The sequence below is a fragment of the Triturus cristatus genome, chromosome 7 (genome assembly GCF_964204655.1).
Source record: "Triturus cristatus chromosome 7, aTriCri1.1, whole genome shotgun sequence".
In the NCBI taxonomy this organism is placed as follows: domain Eukaryota; kingdom Metazoa; phylum Chordata; class Amphibia; order Caudata; family Salamandridae; genus Triturus; species Triturus cristatus.
In genome coordinates, this window is record NC_140590.1 from 1,110,533,760 (window position 1) to 1,110,560,506 (window position 26,747).

A 26,747-nucleotide genomic window follows, 5' to 3' on the forward strand; every position below is an offset into this window, starting at 1 on the left:
CTTTGCCAAATTTGGTGTCCTTCCGTTCAGCGGTTCGGGCTGTAGCTGCGACAACAGATCCTATAGGAAATTGCATGGGGAAAATGCGTTTTGGGACCCCCCTTTTTTCTCGGCCCCCGCTTGACGAATCACCACGAAACTTTCAGGGTAGGAGCGGAGCGGAGCTGGCCACAAGTTTGGAAAATTTCACGAGGATTCGTCAACCGGCGCTAGACTTATTGGGAATAGAATGTTGCAGATTTCCTATGGAAAATAGGTCCTAACTATAACTATCTACTGGTGACCGCCAGTAGATAATATATATATATATATATATATATATATATATATATATATATATATATATATATATATATATATATATATATATATATATATATATATATATGTATATATATATATATATTACCTACTGGCAATCGCCAGTAGGTAATTATAGTTAGGACCTTTTTTTTCTATTCAAAAAGTGTTTTTTCTTTTGCTAATATCTACGGTACTTTGATGAATCCTTGCAAAAATGTCAAAACTATTGGTTCACTCAGGTCAGCTCCTGTCGTGAAAGTTTCAGGGTGATTTGTCATGCGGGATATGAGAAAAAAGGGGGTCCTAAAACATGTTTTTCCGATGTTAACTTCCAAAGGAACGTTAGACAAAGCTACAGCCCAAACTGCTGAACGGAATTACACAAAATTTGGCAAAAAGGTAGGTCTTGGTCCAGAAAGCGTGCTTTTAAAAAAATTGTGTAAATCAGTTTATTAGTTGCTGAGAAATTTAAAAAGTAAATATTTATATATCTGAGCACAGAGGAGGATTTGCGAACCCTCCGGAGCACGAGCTTCATTCTGACAGAATGTGTTGGCAGCCATCTTGTGACTCGGTAACTGACTCACAAGAAAACGGTAGAAAAAAGATAAAAAGCAATGAAAGGAGGCAAGTTAGAAACACCCTGACCCCTAGGCCTGCTAAGGGGGACCCAGCTGGGTGCGCGAATCCAGTAAAAAAAAATAAAGCATGGGCTCCTGTGCTTTATTTTCTAAATGCCCCCGGGTGATCCAGGTCCTGGGGCAATGCCCAATTAATTAGCAGGGGCACAAGGCCCCCCTGCAGCCCTGGGGACTGCCACCTCCCTGGGGCTATTTCCAAAATCAAAGTGTGGGGGGTCTCAAGCCCCCCCACACTGCCCCATGGACCACCACCTCCCCGGGGCATTGAATATATAAATACAGGGGTCCCTAGCGGACCCCTGGCCCCGGGGACCACCACCTCCCCCGGGCTTCAAACTTGCTGGGAGGTGGGCTGCGCGGTCCCCCTCCAGGAGCCCTAGATGGCCCTGGGGACTGCCACCCCCCAGGGCTGGCTCCTGCAATGTCCCGGGGTGCCCACACCATGGATATTGCCATTTGCTATGGCAAGGCGGGAGCTGCTTTTGCTTCCAAGAAGAAAAGCAGAATTGCTTTTGGGCATAGGTTGCTGCATATTAGCAGCTTCCTTTGCCCAAAAGCAATGCTGGCTCCTGCAGGAGGCAGGAAGCGCCAGGGACCGTGGGGGCATTGGGACTTCCCCACGGTCCCCAATGCTGAGGCCAGGACCCGGGGAATGAGGTCCCTGGGGCCAGAAGTGGCCCAGGAGGGGGCCACTTGACCTGCTGGTGGGGCGCTGAGGTCCTGCTATGACAACTTAGCAATCCCGCATTGTGAGACTTACTGGAGGTAATAGGAGTGGCCAACTGCCTCTCCTATTACCTCCACTAAGTCCTACTTAGTGGAGGTAATAGGAGGTCTTCAGAGGCCACAGCACGCTTTCTCCACCACTCTGCAAATGCACCTCCTGGCACAGTACTGGTTGGAGGATGAGGTCCACTTTACTCCTGAGCGACTTGGGGGCCAAGAAGCCCTCCTGGTACCTCCTGTACGTCCTACACAGCAGAATTCCTTAGTGCTTGTCAGAGCCCCAGCCCCCTTTCTGCACCACTCTGCAAACGCGACTACCAGTTAAAGAAGCATTTGTAATATAATAGGTCTCACATTTGCGAGAGGTAGAGCTATTGGCGTTGTAAATGTAAAAGATTTTTACGAATGTTTTTTGGTGTAGATTGGATGTACATTGTGTGTAATGGAATTATGTGGTATGTTGTGCAGTGAAATTATGTGAATAGAAAGTATGTGGTATTTAGTGTATAGGAATTATGTGGAGTGGGATTATGTATTTTGGAGAATTATTAGGTGGTATTGTAGTCTGTGTTGTGAAGTGGTAACCTCAGGTTTAGTCTTCCTCTCATTTCCATAGAAGTGAAACTATAAACTCAATGAGACACAAAAGAAGAAGGAACCACTGAGAAGCACTTCTGGACCTAGTCTGGGGTACGAGTAGGACCATGGCAGTTAAGTGACTGTTCGGCTGCACCAATTTTCAAATAATTAAACATTTTCGGCATTTGCCAAATATTCCATCATCTGCTGCCTAATTTGCAGATTTGAACAAAAAAAGCCTTGTTTCTAGCTCATAAGGTTCAAATATTCCCAAAAATGCAGTGTCACGTGTTACAGCGTGGTGGAAGGCCCTTTGCAAAGCTGGAATGGTCATGTATTGCTAATTGTGGATGTTAAATTGGTACTAATAGTGCATAAACCTCTCTTCTTTCTGGGCCTCTCTTGCCTCTTTCTGCATTTCTCTTGCTTTTATCTGCAACTTTCTTCCTATTTCTGTACCTCACTGTCTTCTTTCTGCACTTCAATTGCTTCTTTCTACACTTCCCTTGCCCCTTTATGCACCTCATGTGCCTGTTCCAGCACCTCTGTTGATTTTTTCTTCAGATCTCTTGCTTCTTTCTACACCTCTCTTGCATCTTGCTGCTTCTCTCTTGCCTCTTTGTGCATTTATCTTGCCTATTTCTGCACTTCACTTGCCTCTTTATGTACCTCTCTTGCCTCTTTTTGCACCTCACTTGCCTCTTTCTGCACCTCACTCTCTTCCTTCTGCACCTCTCTTGCCTCTTCTGCACTTCTCTTGCCTCTTTCTGCACTTCTCAAGCCTCTTTCTGTACCTCTTGTGCCCCTTTCTGCACCTCAAGTGCCTCTATCCGCACTTCTTTTGCCTCTTTCTAAACTTAACTTGCCACTTTCTATACCTCTCTTGCCTGTTTCTGCACCTTACGTACCACTTTATGCTCTTCCCTTACCTCTTTCTGAACCTCACTCTTCTTTCTGCATCTCTCTTGCCTCTTTCTGCTGCTCACTTGCTTCTTTCTGCATCTCTCTTGCCTCTTTCTGCGCCTCTATTGCCTCTTTCTGCAAATCTGTTGCTTCTTTCTCCTCTTCTCTTGCCTCTTTCTCCACCCTTCTTGTCAGTTTCAGCAAATCTGTTGCTTCTTTCTGCACTTCTCTTCCTTCTATCTGTACCCCTCTTGCCTCTTTCTGTACCCATCTTGTATCTTTCTGAACCTCTCTTATCTCTTCCTGCACCTCTGTTTGTTCCTTCTGCACTGCTCTTGCTTCTTTCTGCACCTCTTTTGCACATTTCTGTATCCCTCTTGCCTCTTTCTGCACCCCTGTTCCCTCTTGCTGCACCTTTCCTGCCTGTTACTGTACCTCTCTTGCCTCTTTCTGCACCTCTGTTGCTTCTTTCTCCACTTATCTTGCCATTCTCTGTACACCTCTTGCCTCTTTCTGCACCTCTCTTGGTTCTTTCTGCACTCCTCTTGCTTCTTTCTGCACCTCTTTTGCAAATTTCTGTATCCCTCTCGCATATTTCTGCACCCCTGTTCCCTCTTTCAGCACCTTTCCTGCCTGTTTCTGCACCTCTCCTTCCTCTTACCGCACCTCTCTTGCCTCTTTCTGCTGTTCTCTTGCCTCTTTCTACATCATTCTACACTGCTGTTGCTTCTTTCTGCACCTCTGATGCAACTTTATACATCTCTCTTGCCTCTTTAAACACCACTCTTCTGTCTTTCTGCATCTCTCTTGCCTCTGGCTGCACACCTGTTCCCTCTTTCTGCACCCATTTAGCCTGTTTCTGCAACTCTCTTGCCTCTTTCTGTACACCTTTTGTACCTATTTATGCACCCCTCTTGCCTCTGTTTGCACACCTCTTGGTTCTTTCTGCACTGTTCTTGCCTCTTTCTGCACCCCTCTTGCCTCTTTCTACACCTCTGTTGCCTCTTGCTGTACTTCTATTGCCTCTTTCTGCACCTCTGTTGCTTCTTTCTGCACCCCTGTTGTCTCTTTCTGCACTCATGTTCCCTCTTTCTGCACCTCTCTTACTTCTTTCTGCACTTTTCTTGCTTCTTTATGGACCTCTCTTGCTTCAGTATGTGCCCTTCTTACCTTTTGTTCATCCCTCTTGAACATTTCTGCTGTTCTCTTGCCATTTTCTTCACCTCTCTTGCCTCTTTCTGCACCTCACGTGCCTCTTTCTGCCCTTCTTTGTTTCTTTCTACACCTCTGATGCTTCTTTCAGCAATTCACTTGCCTCTTTCTGCACTTCTCTTGCTTGTTCCTGTACCTCACTTGTGTCTTTCTACACCTCTGTTGCCTCTTTCTGCACCTCACTTGCTTCTTTCTGTACCCCTCTCCCTTCTTTCTGCACCTCTGTTGTCTCTTTCCGCACCCCGTTCCTGTCTTTCTGCACCTTTCCTGCCTGTTTCTGCACCTCTCTTGCCTCTTTGTGTACCTCTGTTGCTTCTTTCTGCACTTCTCTTGCCCCTTTCTTCACACTTTGCACCCTTTTAAGCACCTCTGTTGCTTCTTTCTGCACTTCTCTTCCTTCTTTCTGCACCCCTTCTCCCTCTTTCTGTACCCGTCTTGCCTCATTGTACACCTCTCATACCTATTCTGCACCCCTCTTGCCTCTTTTTGCACCTCTGTTAGTTCTTTCTGCGCCCGTTTTGCCTCTTTTTTGTACCCCTCTAGCCTCTTTGTGCACCTCTCCTTCCTCTTTTTGCACCTCATGTGCCTTTTTCTGCAGTTCTCTTGCCTCTTTCTGTACCTCTTTTGCTTCTTTCTGCACTTCTATTGCCTCTTTCTGTTCAGCTCTTTACTCTTTCTGCACCTCTGTTGGTTCTTTCTGCACTGCTCTTACTTCTTTCTGCATATCTTTTTCAAATTTCTGTATCCCTCTTGCCTCTTTCTGCACCCCTAGTCCCTCTTTCTGAACCTTTCCTGGCTGTTTCTGCAGCTCTCCTTCCTCTTTCTGCAACTCTCTTGCCTCTTTCTGCTGTTTTCTTGTCTCTTTATACACCTCTTTTGCTTCATGTTGTACTTCTCTTGCCTCTTTCTGTACCTCTGTTGCCTCTTTTTGAACCTCTGTTGGTTCATTCTGCACTGCTCTTGCTTCTTTCTGCACCTCTGTTGCAAATGCATCTCTTGCCTCTGTCTGCACACCTGTTCCCTGTGTCTGCACCCCTTTTGCCTGTTTCTGCAACACTCTTGCCTCTTTCTGTAGTTCTTTTGCCTCCTTCCACACCTCTCTTGCTTCTTTCTGCACGTCTCTTGCCCCTTTCTGCACCCCTCTCGCTTTCTTCTGCACCCCTGTTACTTCTTTCTGCACTTAACTTGCTTCTTCCTGTACCTCTCTTCCTTCTTTCTGCACACATCTTGCCTCTATCTGTACCTCTGTTGCTGCTTTCTGCACTTCTTTTGCCTCTTTCTGTACCTTTCTGGTATCTTCCTGCACCACTGTTGTCTCTTTCTGCACTCATCTTCCCTCTTTCTACACCTCTCTTGCTTCTTTCTGCATCTCTCTTGCTTTTTTATGCACCCTACTTCCCTTTTTTGCAACCATCTTGCCTCTTTCAGTAGTTCTCTTGCCATTTTCCGCACCTCTCTTGCCTCTTTCTGTACCTCACTTGCTTCTTTATGCACCCCTCTTGCCTCTTTCTGTACCCCTCTCCCCTCTTTCGGCACCTCTCTTGCCTCTTTCTGTACCTCTGTTGCTTCTTTCTGCACTTCTCTTCTTTCTTCCTGCACCCTCCTGCCTCTTTCTATACCTGCCTTGCCTCATTGTACACCTCTTGTACCTATTTATGCACCCCTCTTGCCTCTGTTTGCACCTCTGTTGGTTCTTTCTGTACCCCTTTTGCCTCTTTCTGTACCCCCTTTGACTCTTTATGCACCTCTCCTGACTCTTTCTGCACATCTCTTGCCTTTTTCTACAGTTATCTTGCCTCTTTCTGCACCTTTGTTGCTTTTTTCTGTACTTTTGTTGGCTCTTTCCGTTCCTCTCTTGCCTCTTTCTGTACCTCTGTTGGTTCCTTCTGCACTGCTCTTACTTCGTTTACACTTCTATTGCACATTTCTGCATCCCTCTAGCCTCTTTCTCTACCCTTCTTCCCTCTTTCTGTACCTCTCTTGCCTCTGTCTGCATACCTGTTCCTTCTTTCTGCACCCATCTTGCCGGTTTCTGCAACTCTCTTGCCTCTTTCTGCAGTTATCTTGCATCCTTCTGCAAATTCCTTGCCCCTTTCTACACTTCTCTTGCTTTTTTCTGCACCCTTCTTCCTTTTTCTGCACATCTATTGTCTCTTTCTGCACCTCTCTTGTCTCATTCTGCACATCTCTTGGTTCTTTCTGCACTGTTCTTGCCTCTTTCTGCACCTCTTTTGCTTCTTTCTGCACTTTTCTCTCTTCTTTCTGCGCCCCTCTTACCTCTTTCTACACCTCTGTGGCTTCTTTCTGCACTTTTATTGCCTCTTTCTGCACCTTTTTTGCTTCTTTCTGCACCCCTGTTGCCTCTTCCTGCATCCCTGTTGTCTCTTTCTGCTCTTCTCTTGCATCTTTATGCACCTCTCTTGTTTCTTTCCGCACCCTTCTTCCCTTTTTTGCATCCCTCTTGAACCTTTCTGCGGTTCTCTTGCCATTTTCTTCACCTCTCTTGTCTCTTTCTGCACCCTACTTGCCTCTTTCTGCACTTCTCTTTGTTCTTTCGACACCTTTGTTGCTTCTTTCAGCAATTCTCTTGCCTTTTTTCTGCACTTCTCTTGCTTGTGTCTGCACCTCTCTTGTATATTTCTGTACCTCTGTTGCCTCTTTCTGTACCCCACTTGCTTCTTTCTGCACCCCTCTTGCCTCTTCATGCACACCTGTTCCCATCTTTCTGCACCTCGCCTGCCTGTTTCTGCACCACTCTTGCCTCCGTCTGTACCTCTATTGCTTCTTTCTGTATCTTTCTTGCCTCTTTCTTCACCCTTTGTGCCCTTTTCAGCACCTCTGTTGCTTTATTCTGTACTTCTCTTCCTTCTTTCTGTACCCCTTGTAGGAGAGTGGGATCTGCTTCACTTGCTTAACCCACTTTTTGCTGGAGTTTCACTGTTTTTCGACTTTAGTCTGGCTGGGACCCTGCTCTTTAGGGCCTCAGCCTAGCTGCTTCCTCTCTAAAATGATTCCATGTACGTTAAGTACAGTTCAGATTGGAACTGAGGTGCCCTTATAAGTCCCTAGTATATAGTATACTATGTACCGAGGGCATAGGTACCCCAGAGGCCTACCAGGGGCTGAAGCATGTATTATGCCACCCCTGGAAAACCACCCAAAATGACACCACAGGTCTGCTACTGCAGCCTGGGTAAGGTGGTGCATGCACCCCTTACTGTGATAGAGGTTACCTATATCACTATATATATATACACACATATAAACCTATAAGTCACTCCTATGGCAGGCCTTATCAATCTTGAAGGCAGAGTGCTTGGTTCTTATGTGAGAGGGTGCCCCTGCATGAGCAGAGCCCCTCTGCAGCATTCAGAGACCCTTCTCTGATGCTGTTTGTAGTGCAGCCTGACCATATACTCTTAAGTGCATTATAACCAAACAGTAAATGCTAACTTTGGACTGGCTGCACAGAAACATGTTATGTTTGGTGTCAAACACCTTGGAATCATACCCCGACATCAGTTGGAGTATTATCCCACTCTTCTAGAGGGAGAGACATGACAGCACTGGTATACCCGGTAGAAACTTAATAGAGCCCTGGCATCACAAAAAGGATGCTGCAGCCACAGACACGGGTCTGGCCTCTTGCTGCTGACCGAAACTCTGGCAGGGGAGGCCTGGACAATAGGTTTCCTGTCACAGGGAGGTGTAACCACCTCCCAGACAGGCTTATGTGTATTGGGACAGGATGGGAGCACTCTCTGAGTGCTTTGAAGTCCTGCACTGGGGGCACATTTGGTGTCCCTGTGCATAGTCCAGCTCAAACAAGTTAAGGGGTTTCCAGCCCCTGCTCTGGCTTGAAACTGGACAAAGAAAATGGGTGTAGCCACCCCTCTTTCCAAACCCTCCCATAAGTGGGTCCCCAGAGTATGCCCAGCCCCCTACCTTAGTAGAAGTATGGGACCCCTGTCCTTAGGACTTTAGATTACCCTGGATGAAACTCTGAAGCTGAATCCTGGACCTTCGACGCTCTGGTCAAGACCAGAGGCCTGAAGAAATCTCCCTTGGGGTCAAGGAGTGACTCCCCTGCTTGGCAGTGACCAACGAAGCAATTTGCCAGTCTGCATTATCGAAGCTCCCGCCGGACTCCAAAGTGTTTGCAGCCCAGGAAGAGGATTTCCAGACATCTCAGAGGCCGACCCAAGTCCCCAGCAAAGCTGAGACCCGCAGCCCTCATGAGTAGCGTGGATCCGAAACTTCTGGTCACAGGTGTATTTCTGCATTGACTTCTCGACATCTCTTGAAGTCGTGCTCGGGCTGACTTGTAGCCCCTACCTCGAGCACTGAATCCATCAAAGATTGTTGGCCTGATCATTCCGAGTGACCGTGGGCTGCCATTTTGTGTTTCATCTCGAGGTCTCTTTGCAATCCCTGGTCCGTTGACTGGTGGGTCCCTGAGTGGGTAATTTTGCATTTCCTTGGGCTTTCCTGGTTGCTCCAGACATACCCTGACTCCCAACCAAGTAGTGAGTCCCACAGACCTTGCTGGTCTGCACCGAAGCATCTTTCTCGTTTCTGTGTGGGTTGCTGTTGCCATGGCTTGTTGTGTCCAATCCGGGCACTGACACTGCATCCCTCGACATCCTTTATGGGACAGCTCGAATCCAGGTCCTGGTCATCCTCGACACCACCTGGACCTCGTGGCTGAAGAGTCAAGCTTCACCTCTTTCACCTGAAATCACCCGACATCAGTGGGCATCTGCTCATCGCCTTCCTGGTCACTGGCAAGTGACCCAGACTCTGTCCCCTCTGCTTTCAGGTTCTTCTCATCCTCGATCCAGGCTTGGATCTCTTCGGACACTTTGCATCTTCACGGCAGCAGCACTTCTTCGCCTGCTCCAATTGAAATCGATGACTCTACTCGACACCAAAAGACACCTATGCACCCGGCTTCCCTGGGTGAGGTAACACGAGTACTCTGGTGCTCCTGTGGGTGCTAGCCCTACAACTTCCTAAGTCCAAAAGGGTTTGGTACTCACTCATTTCTAAGTGTTCCTAATCTTTGAAAATCTAAATGAGACTTTCTCCATAGAAGCTAACGAGAGCGCGTGGCTGTATTCACACACTGCACACGATCCAGTGGGTCCCCTGTGTCACTACCTTGGATGGTTCCTTGTGGTCCCAGTGATTCTACATGCTCTAGGCCTTGTGTCTAGTTAAGTTGTGGTTCTTATACCACTATTTTAGTATATGGTTTGGCTCGCCCCTTGGGCCTGACGTGTATTTGTGCTATTTTACTGTGATTATTGAAGTGTAACTTATGTGTTTTGACCTCTAGTATCATAAAGAGACTAGGAGGGTGTGTTTAGTAATAAATACATATATTTTATATATATACCTGGTGTGGATATCTTTCATTTAGTGACTCAAGAGATTATAGACTGGTAAAACAAGCTGCTTTACATTCCTTCAAGACTTAGCCTGAAGGCTGCTCTACATAGCTACCACTAGGATAGCTTTCAATAAAGGTTGTCTTTAACCTATAACCAATAAGGGGTTGTTTGGACTGATACAGGGTGCCCACTATAACTAGTGGACAGCATATATCAGGCCAACTTCTCACATTGGTGTGCAGCATGAGGGATTCTAGCTTGCTATTGTTTTTCCAAATAATCTCAATTGAGTAACTAACTGAAAACCACTAGAGGTACCCTAGGTACATATAATACACGCTTTAGAATGCAGTAAGTTCTACTGAACTCAGAGTTGTGTGTTAAGGGATAGCACACCCTTTCTACAACTCAAGAGAGTTTAGTAGGCCACACTAGAGTAGGTAGTGCAATACACCACACCACACTAGTAATGTCTTCAAGGCCAGGAACCAGTAGGTCCTTGCCAGAAGCCATTGGGCTTCAAGATTCCCAGTATGATAGACTCCCATTCATGGAACTGAGAGCATTATGTACAAAAGTCCAACCAACCAGCATCTCGTAGAGGTACTCAGGCTGGATGACCTTAGCAGATCTTTAGGATCTGAAGGGGGAGGCAGAGTGGGTGGGACAGCACCCGAGGAAAGGCCTAGGGGTGTTACTCCCCAGCCCTGGCCTCTGAGGCTGGCTAGGCAGATGACAATGATCTGGACCTGGAAAATCCAGCTCCCCTAGACAGTGATGGAGAGGACCATAATGGACCCCTCTTTGTCCCTCCTGGGAGAGTTGGTGGTGGGCCAAGACGGTCAAGATCTCCCTCAGTGGAGTCTACCCATTCTAACTCATCTGCAGGGAACTCAATCTCCTCTCATAGGAGGGAAACCTCTCAGGAGAGAAGGGAGAGACTGCTTAAGTATGAGGAAGCTCAGCTTGAAATCAGAAGTGTGAGAAGTTGGCCTGGTATATGCTGGTTTCTAGTTAAAGTGGCCACCTTGCACCAGTACAGTTCAACTCTTATGGTAGATAGGTTTAAGACAAACTTTTAAAGAAAGCTATCCTAGTGGTAGATGTGGAGAGCAGCCTTCAGGCTAAGTCTTTAGAGGAATGTAAAGCAGCTTGTGTTACCTTATATTCTCTTGAATTACTAAATGAAAGGACACACTCTACTAATCTCTTTATGAGATTAGAAGTCAGGAACATATGAACAAATCAATGTTTCACAACAAGTTAAGCACAAATATGGCTGGGGCCCTAGGGGCGTACCAGACCATATACTAAAAAAGAGACTTAGGAATATCGACTTGAAAAAGGGAGAAGGCCTAGGGCCTTCAGAAGCGCTGGGGCCTCACTAATCCTCCCAAGGCAGGTAAGTAAAGGACCCACGGGAGACGCATGCAGTGTGAGAACACAGCCGCGGATCCCAATAGACTTCAATGGAGCAAGTCGCTGTTGGAATTTTAAAGTTTTAGGATACTTCGGGAGAGTCTACAAGCAAGTCACTTACAGAGTAAGTAGTTCTAGAGCCAAAACACACAGGAGCACTGTAGTGTAGGAGTTACCTCACCCTGGGAAGCCGGGTGCATAGGTGTCTTTTGGTGTCGGGTCGTGGCGTCGGTTTCAATGGGAGTCAAAGAAGACTTGCTGCTTTTGAAGACAGAAGAAGTGTCCGGTGGAATCCAAGGCTGGATTCACAAGAAGGAAGACCTGAAAGCACAGGGGACAGTGTTTTAAGTCACTTGGCAGTGACCCGGGGCAAGGAAGCCGGATGCCCACAGTCGTTGGGTGATTTCAGGTGATCATGGGTGTCTTGAATCTTCAATTTGAAACTTGAATTAGCCGTGCACACCTATATTCGACAACTGCTTCCATGTTTTCCAAAAATGTTTCAAACTATTGGCTGTGATGCGTACTTCCTGGGTTGCGTGAACTACCCTGGTTTCACGCGTTGAACAACATCAAAGAATGGGGCGGAGATCACTCCTAGCCAGGCGCACAGCTTGTGTCGTAATTACCGCACTCTTTTAACTTTTGCCTTTAATGACGGTTTTGGTAATGATTAGTCCATGTAATCCAAGATTTTTAAATTCATTATTTTATTTTCACTCGTGAGACACTTATATCTTAAAACTGTTTCTCATGCCGTGGGTATGCCAATCCAAGCCTTTTCCCAGGCACGCCAAAAGACATAAAACATTCTCAGTTGCAAATCTTATATGACCCAATGCATTTCGGGCTGCTTAAAAGCCCTTCTTCAGGGGTTCTCTACAAATCAAAGAACATTGCCATTAGAATATAGTTTCACACCATTATCATGAACAATATGCATTCCTATACAAACGATCCAATGCCATATTTTTATACAGCGCTTTCCCTCTACACCACCAGGAGCCCACGGTCACTCGGGACAAGGTAGGCCTCTGATCTTCGGAGGAAATCCTGCTGGAGGCTTGCACCACAAGTGGTCCAATGCACAAGTTTGTAGAATGTCGTGAAGGGGTTGCACTTGAAAATAGTGCCCGGCACACAGGTATTGTGGTTCCTCGTCACTCGTGGGGTCCACTTACCTCAGCTTCACTGGGGACTCACAATGGCCTTGTGGAAGTCATTAATTCTACTTCCAGGTCTGCAGGGACTTTGGACTCTGGCAGGAGCAGGAAAGTTTGCAACCATTGATGCAAAGTTTTGGTGCCTGCCAAGCAGGGGAGTCACTCCTTGACTCCAAGGGAGGTTCTTCAGTCTTCCAGAGGTAGTGGAACATTGAAGGTCCAGGATTCTTCTTCAGAGCATTGTCCAGGGATATCTAGTTTGTAATGGCAAGGGTTCCCTAACTTATACCAGAAGGAAGGGGGGGACTAGCTCTATGACCCCTCCTATGGGAGGGTCAGGGGAGTGGGTGGCTACACCCACTTCCCTTTGTCCAGTTTCACACCAGAGCAGGGGAAGGTAGCCCCTAAACCGGTTTGAGCTGGCATATGCACAAAGGAGCCTACTGCTCCCCCAGTGCAGAACTTCAAAGCACTCTAGGAGTGCACCCACCCAGCCCCAATACACTAAACCCTGTCTGGGAGGTGGTTACACCTCCCTGTGACAGGATGCCTATTGTTCGGCCTCCTCCACTGCGAGTTTCGGTAAGCAGCAGGAGGGCAGCCCAGTGTCTGTGACTGGTGGCATCCATTTTGTGATGCAGGGGCTCTTCAGGATTCTACCGTGTTTCCACAGTGGGTACATGTCTATCCCTCTAGAAGGGTGGGATCATACTCCCACACCAGTTACTGGTGTGGGGGAATGATTCCAAAGCTTTTGACACCAAACACAACATGTTTTGATGGAGCCATCCCAGAATTAGCATTAACCGCGAGGTTATAATGCACTTAAGAGTATATGGTTTAACCGCATCCACAAACAGCCACAGAGAATAGAGTCAGAGCTGCAGAGGGGCCCTGCTCAGGCAGAGGCACCCCCTCACATGGAAACAAAGCACCCTGCCCTCAGGATTGATAGGGCCTGCCTTAGGGGTGACTGATAGGTGTATATGTGTGTGCGGGTAGAGATATAGTGTACTTATATCTATCACTAGTGCATCATATATGCACTCCAAGTTGTTTAGAGAGAACAGAGAGGCTGGGACCTTGATTAGCAGGGTCCCAGCCAGACTATAGCCAGAAACCAGTGTAAACATCAGAAAAAAGTGGGGCAACATAAATTGCAGATCCTACTCTCCTACAAGAAGGAAGCAGGTAGCCCTAGATAAGGAGGCCCTAGAGCTCTACAGAGCTAGACAAAAGTTGGGACTTGAGTCCCATGGTAGCAGCAACATCCCTAGGGAGAAGTCTCATGACCATAGAAACCTGAATAAGATTGTCCCTCCCTACCAGAGTGGGGATGACATCCACAAATGGATAACTGCACTGGAAAGGCAGACAAGTGGGTCAGAATCAGGGTGAGGCATAAGGTACAGAACCAAAGTGGTGAACCCAAGAAGCAAGATCCTAAAAACTCTGATAAGGGTGGGAAGAAGGGTAAAGACCAGAAGTCTTCACAAGGCCCCAAAAAATCTTCTTCGGGTGGGGATTCACAGTCTAACAAGGGAAAAGGCCAAAAGAAACCTTGGTGCAAAATCTGCAAACAGAAAACTCACTAGACCAGTGATTGCACCAAGTCCAAAGAATCTACTCCAGCCACCATTGCCCCAAAGGCAACTGTTCCCCCTAGTAAAGCTGCAATACGTGGTGGCAATGTCGAGAATAAGGGTGTAGTAGGGTTAACCCTGGGTTCTGAGATGGATTCTCGCCTAGTCAGAGTTCCAACTCAGGCTGTGCTTGTCTGTGATGGGGGCATGGACCCCTTTGTGAGTCCCAGTAATCTGGGCAAATACAGACCAGAGCCTTTAATAAATGGAGTAGAGGCTTGGGCATTCAGGGACACAGGAACAGACCATTCTCTGGCAGTTCTTAACTTCTCCTTGGGAGCGGTAACTGGCCTTAAGAAGGTTGTGGTAAGTGCAGAGCTACCAGTACAGTGCTTGCTTAGCAATGATCTAGAGACTTCAGCTTGGGCTGAAGTGGAGCTCTGGACACATGCAAAAATGTTAGGGATCCCTGCTTATGTCTTTGCTGTGACTAGGTCACAGGCCAAAATGTCTAAAGCTGGACAGGCCCTGGATTCTGGAAAAATGGACCAGGTGCCTCCCACTAGGGTTAAGGCAGAGCCTTCCCACCTGACTCAGAATGCTGATCAGTCTCCTCAGGGAGATGATCTTGAGCCTGAAGAAGGAACTGTCCCAGAGGAGCTTAAACCTGACCAGGTTGAGTTATTGGGGACAGTGGACCCTTCCAGGTCTGATCTGAGCCTCTCTTGAACCCCTCAGAAAGCAAGCTGCTGATGAGGCTGCTGGGAATGCTAGTGGCACGGATAAGGTTTATTGGGATGATGGACTCATTTACTCAGAGAGTAGACACCCCAAGCCTGATGCATCCAGGAGGTTGATTATACCTCTGAAGTTTAGGGGCTTCCTATTGACACTAGCTCATGATATTCCCCTAGTGGGACAACTGGGCCAGAACAAGACTTGGGACAGAATTGTCCCTCACTTTTACTGGCCCCACATGTCTGAAGCCACTAAGGAGTTTTGTCACTCCTGTGTGACCTGCCAAGCCGGTGGCAAGGCAGGTGGAACCACAATGGCCACCCTGATACCACTACCTGTGGTGGGGGTTCCCTTTGAGAGGGTGGGGATTGACATTGTTGGTCCCATGGATCCTCAAACAGCATCTGGGCACAGATTTATACTGGTGGTGGTGGATCATGCCACCAGGTAACCAGAGGCAATTACCCTAAGGACCACCACAGCACCTGTGGTGGCAAGAGCTCTCATGGGTGTATTCTCAAGAGTAGGCTTTCCTAAGGAGGTATTATCTGACAGGAGGCAAACTTCATGTCTAGCTACTTGACTGCTATGTGGAAGGAGTGTGGAGTGAAATAAAAGTTCACCACACCCTATCACTCACAATGCAATGGTTTAGTTGAAAGGTTCCTCAAAACCTTAAAGGGCATGATTAAAGGACTCCAAGAAAAGCTTAGGCGAAGATGAGACAAACTCTTGCCCTGCCTTTTATTTGCACAAAGGGAGGTGCCTCAAAAGGGGGTTGGTTACAGCCCTTTTGAACTTTTGTTTGGTCACCCTGTCAGGGGTCCATTGGGTCTGGTTAAGGAAGGATGGGAGTTACCTCTCAAGCCCCCCAAACATAGTGGACTATATATTTGGTCTCCGCTCCAGGATGGCTGAGTATATGAAAAAGTCAACCAAAAACCTTGAGGCTAGCCAGGAATTACAAAAAGCCTGGCATTACCAAAAGACTGTACTGACTGTCTACCAGCCAGGACAGAAAGTGTGGGTGTTGGAGTGTAGGAGAGTAGGATCTGCACTTATGTTGCCCCCACTTTTTTTTCTGATGTTTACACTGGTTTCTGGCTATAGTCTGGCTCGGACCCTGCTAATCAGGGCCCAAGCCTCTCTGTTCTCTCTAAACAACTTGGAGTGCATATTAGGGCATAGGTACTTCACAGGCCTACCAGGGGCTGACACATGTATTATGCCACCCCTGGGAAGCAGACTAAATCTGACACCACAGGCCTGCTACTGCAGCCTGGGTGAGGTAGTGTTAGCACTCCTCACTGAGATATAGGTACACTATATCTCTACCCGCACACACATATAAAACTATCAGTCACCCCTAAGGCAGGCCCTATCAACCTGGGCACTATTTTTGAGTGCAACCCCTTTACGACGTTCTACAAACTTGTGCATTGGAACACATGTGATCCAAGCCTCCAGCAGGATTTCCACTGAAGATCAGAGGCCTACCCCATCCCGAGTCACTGTGAGCCCCTGTTGAGTGAATCCTCCCAAGGCGTCTTCACAATCCCTTACCAGTTGGCTGGTGGGTCCACTGAAGACTTTTCTACAAATCCAAAGGGCTCCCCTGGTTGCTCCATGACTGGTCTGCACCACTGACTTTTTACACTTTCCACAAGACTTGCTGTTACCAAGGCTTGTTGGCTTCAATCTGGTCACCGACACAGCAGTAAGCTGCAGACTTTGTGGTACAAGCCGAATCCAACTCCTGGTTGTCGTCAACATCTCCTGGACCTCGTGGCTGAAGATTCAAGACACCAATGATCACCTGAAATCACCCAACGACTGTGGGCATCCAGCTTCCTTGCCCCGGGTCACTGCCAAGTGACTTTAAACACTGTCCCCTGTGCTTTCAGGTCTTCCTTCTTCTGAATCCAGCCTTGGATTCCAGCGGACACTTCTTCTGTCTTCAAAAGCCGCAAGTCTTCTTTGGCTCCCATTGAAACCGACGCCGCGACCCGACACCAAAAGACACCTTTTTAGAGTTTTGTCCGGGGTGATCTAAAGTCCTAAGGACTGGGGTCCCATACTTATACTAAGGTATGGGGTTGGACTCACTCTTGGGACCCACCTATGGGAGGGTTTGGAAAGAGGGGTGGCTACACCCATTTCCTTTGTCCAGTTTCATGCCAGAGCAGGGGCTGGAAGCCCCTGAACCTGTTTGAGCTGGACTATGCATAGGGACACCAAATGGGCCACCAGTGCAGGACTTCAAAACACTCAGAGGGTGCTCCCACCCAGCCCCAATACCCATAAGCCTGTCTGGGAGGAGTTTACACCTCCCTGTGACAGGAAACCTATTGTCCAGGCCTCCCATGCCAGAGTTTCGGTCAGCAGCAGGAGGCTAGACCCCTGTCTGTGTCTGCAGCATCCATTTTGTGATGCCAGGGCTCTATTAAGTTTCTACTGGGTATACCAGTGCTGTCATGTCTCTCCCTCTAGAAGGGTGGGATTATACTCCCACACCAGTTACTGGTGTGGATGTATGATTCCATGGTGTTTGACACCAAACACGACATGTTTCCGTGCAGCCAGTCCAAAGTTAGCATTTACTGTTTGGTTATAATGCACTTAAGAGTATATGGTCAGGCTGCACTACAAACAGCATCAAAGAAGGGTCTCCTAATGCTGCAGAGGGGCTCTGCTCATGCAGGGGCACCCTTTCACATAGGAACCAAGCACTCTGCCTTCAGTTTTGATAAGGCCTGCCATAGGAGTGACTTATAGGTTTATATGTGTGTATATGGTGAGATATAGTGAACCTATATCTCTGTAAGGGGTGCATGCACCACCTTACCCAGGCTGCAGTAGCAAACCTGTGGTGTCATTTTGGGTGGCTTTCCAGGGGTGGCATAATACATGCTTCAGCCCCTGGTAGGCCTATGCCCTGGGTAGATAGTATACCATATAGAAGGGGCTTACATAGGCACCTCAGATCCAATCTGTAATGTACCTAAAGTACATGGAATCATTTTAGAGAGGAAGCACCTAGGCTGGGGCCCTGAATAGTAGGGTCCCAGCCAGACTAAAGTAAAAAAAAAAACAGTGAAACAACAGCAAAAAGTGGGGGTATACATGTGAAGCAGATCTTACTCTCCTACACAACCCCCCCAACTCAGGGACATTAAACTAACCTTGACCATTTGAGTCTTCATGTTCTAAGTGGAAATATCTGGAGAGTCCATCTGCATTGGCATGGTTACTCCCAGCTCTATGTTCTACTGTATAGTCCATACCCTGTAGGGAAATGGACAACCTGAGCAATTTGGGATTTTCACCATTCATCTGTTTTAGTCATAAGAGGGGCTTATGGTCTGTCTGAACAAGGAAGTGAGTACCAAATAAGTATGGCCCCAACTTCTTCAGAGCCCAAACCACAGCAAAGGCCTGCCTCTCAATGGCTGACCAACGTTTCTCTCTGGGGGTCAACCTTCTGCTTATGAAAGATACAGGTTGATCCTGACCTTCATCATTAAACTGTGACAGTACAGCCCCTACCCCCAACTCAGATGCATCTGTTTGGACAATGAACTTTTTGTAGTAGTCAGGACTTTGCTGAATGGGAGCAGTGCACATGGCGTGCTTCAGGTCATCAAATGCCTTTTGACAGCTAGCTGTCCACTGAACCTTTTTTTAATTTTCCTAGAGGTTAAGTCATTCAGGGGTGTCACTACTGATCCATACCCCTTCACAATTCTTCTATAGTACCCAGCCAGGCCTAAGAAGGCTCTCACCTGAGTCTGGGTAGTTGGAGCAACCCAGTCCATTATAGTCTGGATTTTGCTCTGTCATGGTTGAACCTGGCCTCCACCTACAAGGTAGACCAGGTACACAACCTGACTCTGCCCTTTCTGGCACTTAGTAGCCTTGATAGTTAGGCCTGCTTTTTGCAGGGCCTCCCAAACATTCTTCAGGTGTACCAGGTGATCCTCCCAGGTGGCGATAAAGACAGCAATATCATCTAGATATGCTTCACTATAGTCTTCCAGGCCTGTAAGGACTTGATTCATCAACCTTTGGAAAGTCACAGGTTCACTCTTCAAACCAAAGGGCATTACCAAAAATGTATAGTGCCCACAAGGGGTTGAAAATGCTGTCTTTGGCTTTGCATCATCAGCTAGGCTGATCTGCCAGTAGCCAGCTGTGAGAGGTTGGCCTGGAATATGCTGGTCACTAGTTAAAGTGGCCACCTTGCACCAGTACAATTCAAATCTTATGGTAGATAGGTTTAAGACAACCTTTTAAAGAAAGCTATCCTAGTGATAGCTGTGGAGAGCAGCCTTCAGGCTAAGACTCTAGGGGAATGTAAAGCAGCTTGTTTTACCTTATAATCTCTTGAATCACTAAATGAAAGGACACCACACAGGTATATATATAAAATATATATGTATTTATTACAAGACACACTCTACTAATCTCTTTATGATATTAGAAGTCAAGGACATGTGCACAAATCAACATTCACAACAAGTTAAGCACAAATATGGCTGGGGCCCTAGGGGCGTACCAGACCATATACTATAAAAGAGGTATAAGAATATCGACTTGAGAAGAGACAAGGCCTGGGGCCTTCAGAAGCGCTGGGGCCTCACTAATTCACCCAAGGCAGGTAAGTAAAGGACCCACGGGAGATGCATGCAGTGTGAGAACACAGCCACGGATCCCAATATACTTCAATGGAGCAAGTCGCGGTTGGAATTTTAAAGTTTTAGGATACTTCGGGAGAGTTAAAAGCAAGTCAGTTTCAGGGTAAGTAGTTCTAGAGCCAACACACACAGGAGCACCGTAGTACTCGAGTTACCTCACCCAGGGAAGCCGGGTGCATAGGTGTCTTTTGGTGTCGGGTCGCGGCTTCGTTTTCAATGGGAGCCAAAGAAGACTTGCTGCTTGTGAAGACAGGAGAAGTGTCTGGTGGAATCCAAGGCTGGGTTCAGAAGAAGGAAGACCTGAAAGCAGAAGAGACAGTGTTCAAAGTCACTTGCCAGTGACCAGGGGCCAGGAAGCTGGATGCCCACAGTAGTCAGGTGATTTCAGGTGATCACGGGTATCTTGACTCTTCAGGCACAAGGTCCAGGAGGCATCGACAACAACCATGAGCTGGATTAAGCGTGTCCCACAAAGTCTGCAGCTTACTTATGTGTCAGCAACCGGATTGGAGCCAACAAGCCTTGGCAAAAGGAAGTCTTGTGGAAAGTGAAGAAAGTCAGTGGTGCAGACCAGCAAGGTCTGAGGGACTCACCCAGCACGTGTAAGTCAGGGTAGGCCTGGAGCAATCAGGGGAGCTCTTTGGCTCTGTATAAAAGTCTTCTGGGGACCCACAAGCCAACGGGCAAGGGATTGCAAAGATGCCTTGGGAGGATTCACTCACCAGGAGCCCACGGTCACTCAGGACGAGGTAGGCCTCTGATCCTCAGAGGAAATCCTGCTGGAGGCTTGGACCAAACATTATCCCAAGCACAAGTTTGTAGAGCATTGTGAAGGGGTTGCACTTGACAATAGTGCATGGTACCTGGGTATTGCTGTTCCTCGTCACTCGTGGGGTCCACTTGCCTCAGCTTCACTGGGAACTCACGATGGCCTTGGAAAAGTCAGGAAATCTACTTCTGGGGCTGCAGGGGCTTCAGACTCCGGCGGGAGCAGGAATGTTTGCAACTGTTGATGCAAAGTTTTGGTGCCTGCCGAGCAGGGGAGTCACTCCTTCACTCCAAGGGTGATTCTTCAGTCTTCCAAAGGTAGTGGAACATTGAAGGTCCAGGATTCTTCATCAGAGCGTCATCCAGGGATATCTAGTTTGCAATGGCAAGGGTTCCCTAACTTATAATACAAGGAAGGGAGGGACTAGCTCTATGACCACTCCTATGGGAGGGTCAGGGGAGTGGGTGGCTACACCCACTTCCGTTTGTCCAGTTTCATGCCAGAGCAGGGGCTGGTAACCCCTGAACCGGTTTGAGCTGGCATATGCACAGCGGAGCCTACTGCTCCCCAGTGCAGGACTTCAAAGCACTCTAGGAGTGCACCCACCCAGCCCCAATACACTAAATCCTGTCTGGAAGGTGGTTACACCTCCCTGTGACATGATGCCTATTGTTTGGCCTCCTCCACTGCGAGTTTTGGTCAGCAGCAGGAGGGCAGCCCAGGGTCTGTGCTGGTGGCAACCATTTTGCGATGCCAGGGCTCTTCAGGATTCTACCGTGTTTCCACAGTGGGTACATGTCTATCCCTCTAGAAGGGTGGGGTCATACTCCCACCCCAGTTACTGATGTGGGGGTATGATTCCAAAGCGTTTGACACCAAACACAACATGTTTTGATGCAGCCATCCCAAAGTTAGCATTTACCGCTATGTTATAATGCAGTTAAGAGTATATGGTTTAACCGCATTCACAAACAGCCACATAGAATGGACTCAGCGATGCAGAGGGGCCCTGCTCAGGCAGAGGCACCTCACATGGAAACCAAGCACCCTGCCCTCAGGATTGTTAGGGCCTGCTTTAGGGGTGACTGATAGGTTTATAGTTGTGTGTAAGGTGAGATATAGGGAACCTATACCTCAGTGAGGAGAGCTAACACTACCTCACCCAGACTGCAGTAGCAGGCTTGTAATGTCAGATTTAGTCTATTTCCCAGGGATGGCATAATACATGCTTCAGCCCCTGGTAGGCCTGTGAAGTACCTATGCCCTTTTAGAACCCTTCCCCCGACTAATTCTCCCCACCCAAAACAGACCCTCCCTAAACCCACCAGGAATTATGGCCTGTGACGTACCTATGCCCTTGGTACCTAAGGTACCATATACTAGGGTCTCATAAGGTACCACAGTATCCAATCACTGGTGCATCTAATATGCACTCCAAGTTGTTTAGAAAGAACAGAGAGGCTGGGGCCCTGATTAGCAGGGTTCCAGCCAGACTATAGCCAGAAACCAGTGTAAACATCAGAAAAAAAGTGGGGGCAACATGAGAGCAGATCCTACTCTCCTACACAACCCCCCCAACGCAGGGACACAGAACTACCTTGACCAGTTGAGTCTTCGTGTTGAAATACCTTGAGAGTCCTTCTGCTCCCACACCCAGCTCAGAAGCATCTGTTTGGACAATAACATTTTTGGTGTAGTTTGGACTCTGTAAGATGGGGCTGTGCACATGGCCTGCTTTAGGTCTTCAAATGTCTTCTGACAGCTAGCTGTCCACTGAAACTTTTTTGCCATTTTCTTTGCGGCAAGATCATTTAAGGGGGTCACTATAGATCCATATCCCTTAACAAACCTCCTATAGTACACAGTCAGGTCTAAAAAGGCTCTCACCTGTGTCTGGATGGTTGGAGCAACCCATTCCACGATGGTTTAGATTTTGCTCTGTAAAGGCTGAACCTGGCCTCCACCTACAAGGTGGCCCAGGTACACAACCTGACTCTGCCCTATCTGGCACTTAGTGGCCTTGATAGTGAGGCCTGCTTTTTGCAGAGCCTCCAAAACATTTCTGAGGTGGACCAGGTGATCCTGCCAGGAGGAACTAAAGACAGCAATATCATCAAGATAAGCTGAGCAATAGGTTTTCATCCCTGTCAGAACTTTATTCACCAACCTCTGAAAAGTGGCAGGTGCATTCTTCAAACCAAAGGGCATCACCACAAAGTGGTAGTGCCCACCAGGGAATGAAAATGCTGTTTTGGCGTTGGCATCCTCAGCTAACCTGATCTGCCAGTAGCCAGCTGTTAGGTCAAATGTACTCAGCTACTTGGCTGAGGCCAAAGTATCAATCAGTTCACCTGCCCTGGGAATTGGATAGGCATCAGTCCTGGTGACTGCATTGAGGCCTCTGTAGTCTACACAAAACCTAATTTCTTTCTTACCACCCTGGGTATGAGGTTTGGGTACTAGGACTACTGGACTAGCCCAAGGGCTATCTGAAGGCTCAATCACACCTAGTTCCAACATTTTCTGGACTTCAGTCCTGATACCTCTGGATAGATTTTGTTTAAGGCTTCAGGAGTGTAATAAAGCATCCAATTTGCCAAGAATGCCATTCTTTTATAATTGGCAGAACGCAAAGCCTTATTACCAAAAATTGAAATTCTTTGCCAATCTTGGAAGGAAAAAACACATTTTGTATTGTTTTAAATTTTTTCCAAAATCTTAAATACCAGAGGGGATTCATCCTGATGATTCAATATACGGTACCAATTACCTACGCCGGTTAGTCTTGCGACATAAAGTGCCGAAGCAATATTACTGGGAGGAGTAACAAGGACTATATTATATTTTTTCCAAAAGTTAATTATTTGAATATATTCAAAAAAAGAAAATCTATTCAAGCCAGAGGATCTCGCCTGGGCTTCCTCCCAAGTAATTGCCCTCCCTTGAATGCCTAATTTACTCAGAGTCCCCAATCCGTATTCATTCCATTTTCTCATTTGTGTCGAATGCATATATAATCCTAACTCGTGGCATTCAATCAATTTAAGTGACAAATAACCAGAAAAATCTCTTTGTTTAAAAAACAAACATAAACGATTAGAAAAATCAATTAGAGTCTTATAACGGGTTTTTTTGGGCAATTTTAAAGTTTTCAAAAAGGTCGGAAGTTGCATACCAGCTTCTTGAGTCATTAAACTAAAAAAAAAGTTGGCGAGCGAATAGGGTTTGGATAGAATACATATCATGTAGTCACATAGTGCCGCTTCGTAATATAAACGAATATTCGGTAAAGAAAGTCCTCCCATATTAATATCAAGTTGTAAAATTGGAAGCTGAACTCTAGGATTCTTTTTGTTCCATATAAAACTTCTGATCATAGTATCAATTTGTTCAAAGAAACTAACATTAAGTTTAATCAGGACATTAATAAATAAAAAACCAAGAGAGGTAGAATGGACATTTTAATTAAAGCTATTCAACCCACCAAAGTAAGAGGAAGATTGGACCATTTAGCCAAAAGATTAGCGATCTTATCGCAGGTTGCTTCATAATTATTTTTTAATAAATCTCTGTAGTGTGTTGTAATGAAAATCCCTAAATATCTCACTGGGTCGGTTTTCAACGCCTGGGATCTTAATTCTTCTGGTAGACAATCCACCCCCATATTTAACATCAAAATCTCAGTTTTAGTGGTATCTATTTTATACCCTCCTATTTGTTCGAGCTTTTGAAATTCTGCAAGAGTAGATTGAATATTTAATTTTTCCAGATCTAAATAAAGAATAGCGTCGTCTGCGAAAAGTTTTATTTTAGTCATCCCTGCAATAGGGGCTCTAATATTCCTATTTGAACGTAAACTAATTGCTAAAGGTTCTATAAAAAAAGTAAACAAAAGAGGTGACAAGGGGCATCCCTGCCTAGTTCCACGATTAATTTTTACCATGCCTGCTTCACCCCAATTGATTATAATCAGTGCCTGAGCTTCCGAATAAATATTTTTAATCATCGTTATTATAGATGATGGAAAGCCAAACCTTAAAAGTGCAAAAAATAAAGAGTCCCAATTAACCAAATCGAAGGCATTTTCAGCATCCACCATCGCTATGGAAGCAGAAATCTTATTGCTATTAAAATAATCGAGAGCTTGAATCAAAAAGCGGGTATTAGTTGACATCATTCTTCCCGCAATGAACCCTGTTTGATCGCCATGAATCACTTCCTTGGCTGCCGGGGTCAAACGCAGGGCCCAAATCTTCATAAAAATTGTATAATCTGCATTCCGTAAAATAATTGGACGATAAGAGTTAACATTATTAGATGGTTTACCCTTTTTTACGAAACTTACGACTATAGCTTTTTTGAATTCTGAAGGATTTACGCTCCCCATTTTTATATAATCAAACAACTTAACCAGAAAAGGAGTTAACTCTTTCCAAAACGTTTTAAAAAAATCATTGGGGAGTCCCTTCTCACCACACGCTTTAGCTGACGCTGAAGATTTTATGACTTTCTCAATTTCATCTGCAGTTATTTGAATTTGAAGTGTTGACACCAAGCTATCAGATAATTTGGGAACAAGAAGAGAATCAAAATAGCTCTCAATCAGCTCTTTATTTATTGGATTATAAATGGTATAAATTTGTTGATAATGATCAACAAATATACGAGCAATCTCCGCTCTATCAGTGGTTCTTAAGTGTGTTTGGTAATCTAATATTTCGCTTATGCATGCAGATTCTTTATGAGCTCTTGTAGAACAGGCAAGCATCTTCCCCACCATTTGACTTTCCTCATATACTTTCAGCTGGTAAGTCTGAGAGCAGTTAATTTCCTCTAAAACAAAGAAATCCCTTAACTCCTTCCTTGCTTGATCCAACCTAGAATAATTTAAAGTGCTGCCTGCATTAGCAGCATCAATTACTGACTGTTGAAGTTGTGCTATCTTATCTCGACGTTCCTTAGATTTATTAGCCATAATAGCGATCATCTCTCCTCGTGCTGAAGCTTTGAACCCCCCCAAACAGAAAAAATGTCAGCTGTACCTTCATTTATTAAAAAATATTCATTTATCCAAACTCAAAGTTTGCTAATCCAGACTGGATCCTATAGCAGAAGCCGGTCCAGCTGCCACTTGGACCTGCCTCTCCCAGCCAGATCCAGTTCGACATCTACTAAAACATAAGAAAGATCGGAGAATGCATTGGGACCTATACTTGCATCTTTGAAATTAAAAGAGGGAGACATTAATAAGAAGTCTATACGTGATGCGGTTTCATACTTACGAGAGAAACAAGTATACTCCCGAGTGGCAGGATTTAAAACCCGCCAGGGATCGATTAAATAAAGATCTTGAATCAGAGCGTCCAAAAGATTCTTTGTTTTGGGTTTTAATTGTTTTTTCCCTCTATTAGAGGTATCGAGCTTTAAATTCTGAATATAATTAAAGTCCCCGCCTAGAACTATTCTACCCGGAGCCCCCATCAATAATTTATACAGTGTGGATAATGCAGTGTCGTCATCAAAAATTGACCCATAATAGTTTACAAAATTTAGAATCTGATAAATAAGTGAAACTTGTACCCAGAGCCATCTCCCAAAGGGATCTCTTTGTTCATGAAGAAAAACCCAATCAAAATCGCGAGAAAAATAGATCGCTACCCCTCGCATAGCAGCTCCAGCAGAAGCAAAAAAGGCTCTCGAAAATATTCCTGGAATAAAATAATTAGGAATATTAGTTTTTAAATGAGTTTCCTGTAGATAAAGAATTTGGGGTTTTAAAGTAACTAGCCATCTAATCAAACCTCCATATTTACGTTTGTTCAGAATGCCATTAACGTTAATTGACACAACTCGACAATTGCTTGCTGGAATCATTTTTGTTTTTTGTAGAAAATAAACAAATCGGAGAACGTTCTAATCTACCATAAATTACCAGTGTAGTCCCTAACATGATATCCCAACAGCACCTGCTCAAATTTCTTTTAGAACCCTTCCCCCGACTAATTCTCCCCACCCAAAACAGACCCTCCCTAAACCCACCAGGAATTATGGCCTGTGACGTTCCTATGCCCTTGGTACCTAAGGTACCATATACTAGGGGCTCATAAGGTACCACAGTATCCAATCACTAGTGCATCTAATATGCACTCAAAGTTGTTTAGAAAGAACAGAGAGGCTGGGGCCCTGATTAGCAGGGTCCCAGCCAGACTATAGCCAGAAACCAGTGTAAACATCAGAAAAAAAGTGGGGGCAACATAGGTGCAGATCCTACTCTCCTACACCTGTTCTATCTTTCTGCACCTTCCTTGCCTGTTTCTGCACCTCTCTTGCCTCTTTCTGTACCTCTGTTGCTTCTGTTTACACTTCTCTTGCCTCTTTCTGCACCATTCATGCCTCTGCTGGTTCATTCTGCACTGCTCTTGCTTCTTTTTGCAACTCTGTTGCAAATTACTGTATCCCTCTTGCCTCTTTCTGTATCCCTCTTTCTCTACCTCTCTTTCCTGTGTCTGCATACCTATTCCCTCTTTCTGCACCGCTTTTGTCGATTTCTGTAACTCTCTTGCCTCTTTCTGCAGTTCTCTTGCCACATTCTGCACCTCACTTGCCTCTTTCTGCACTTCTCTT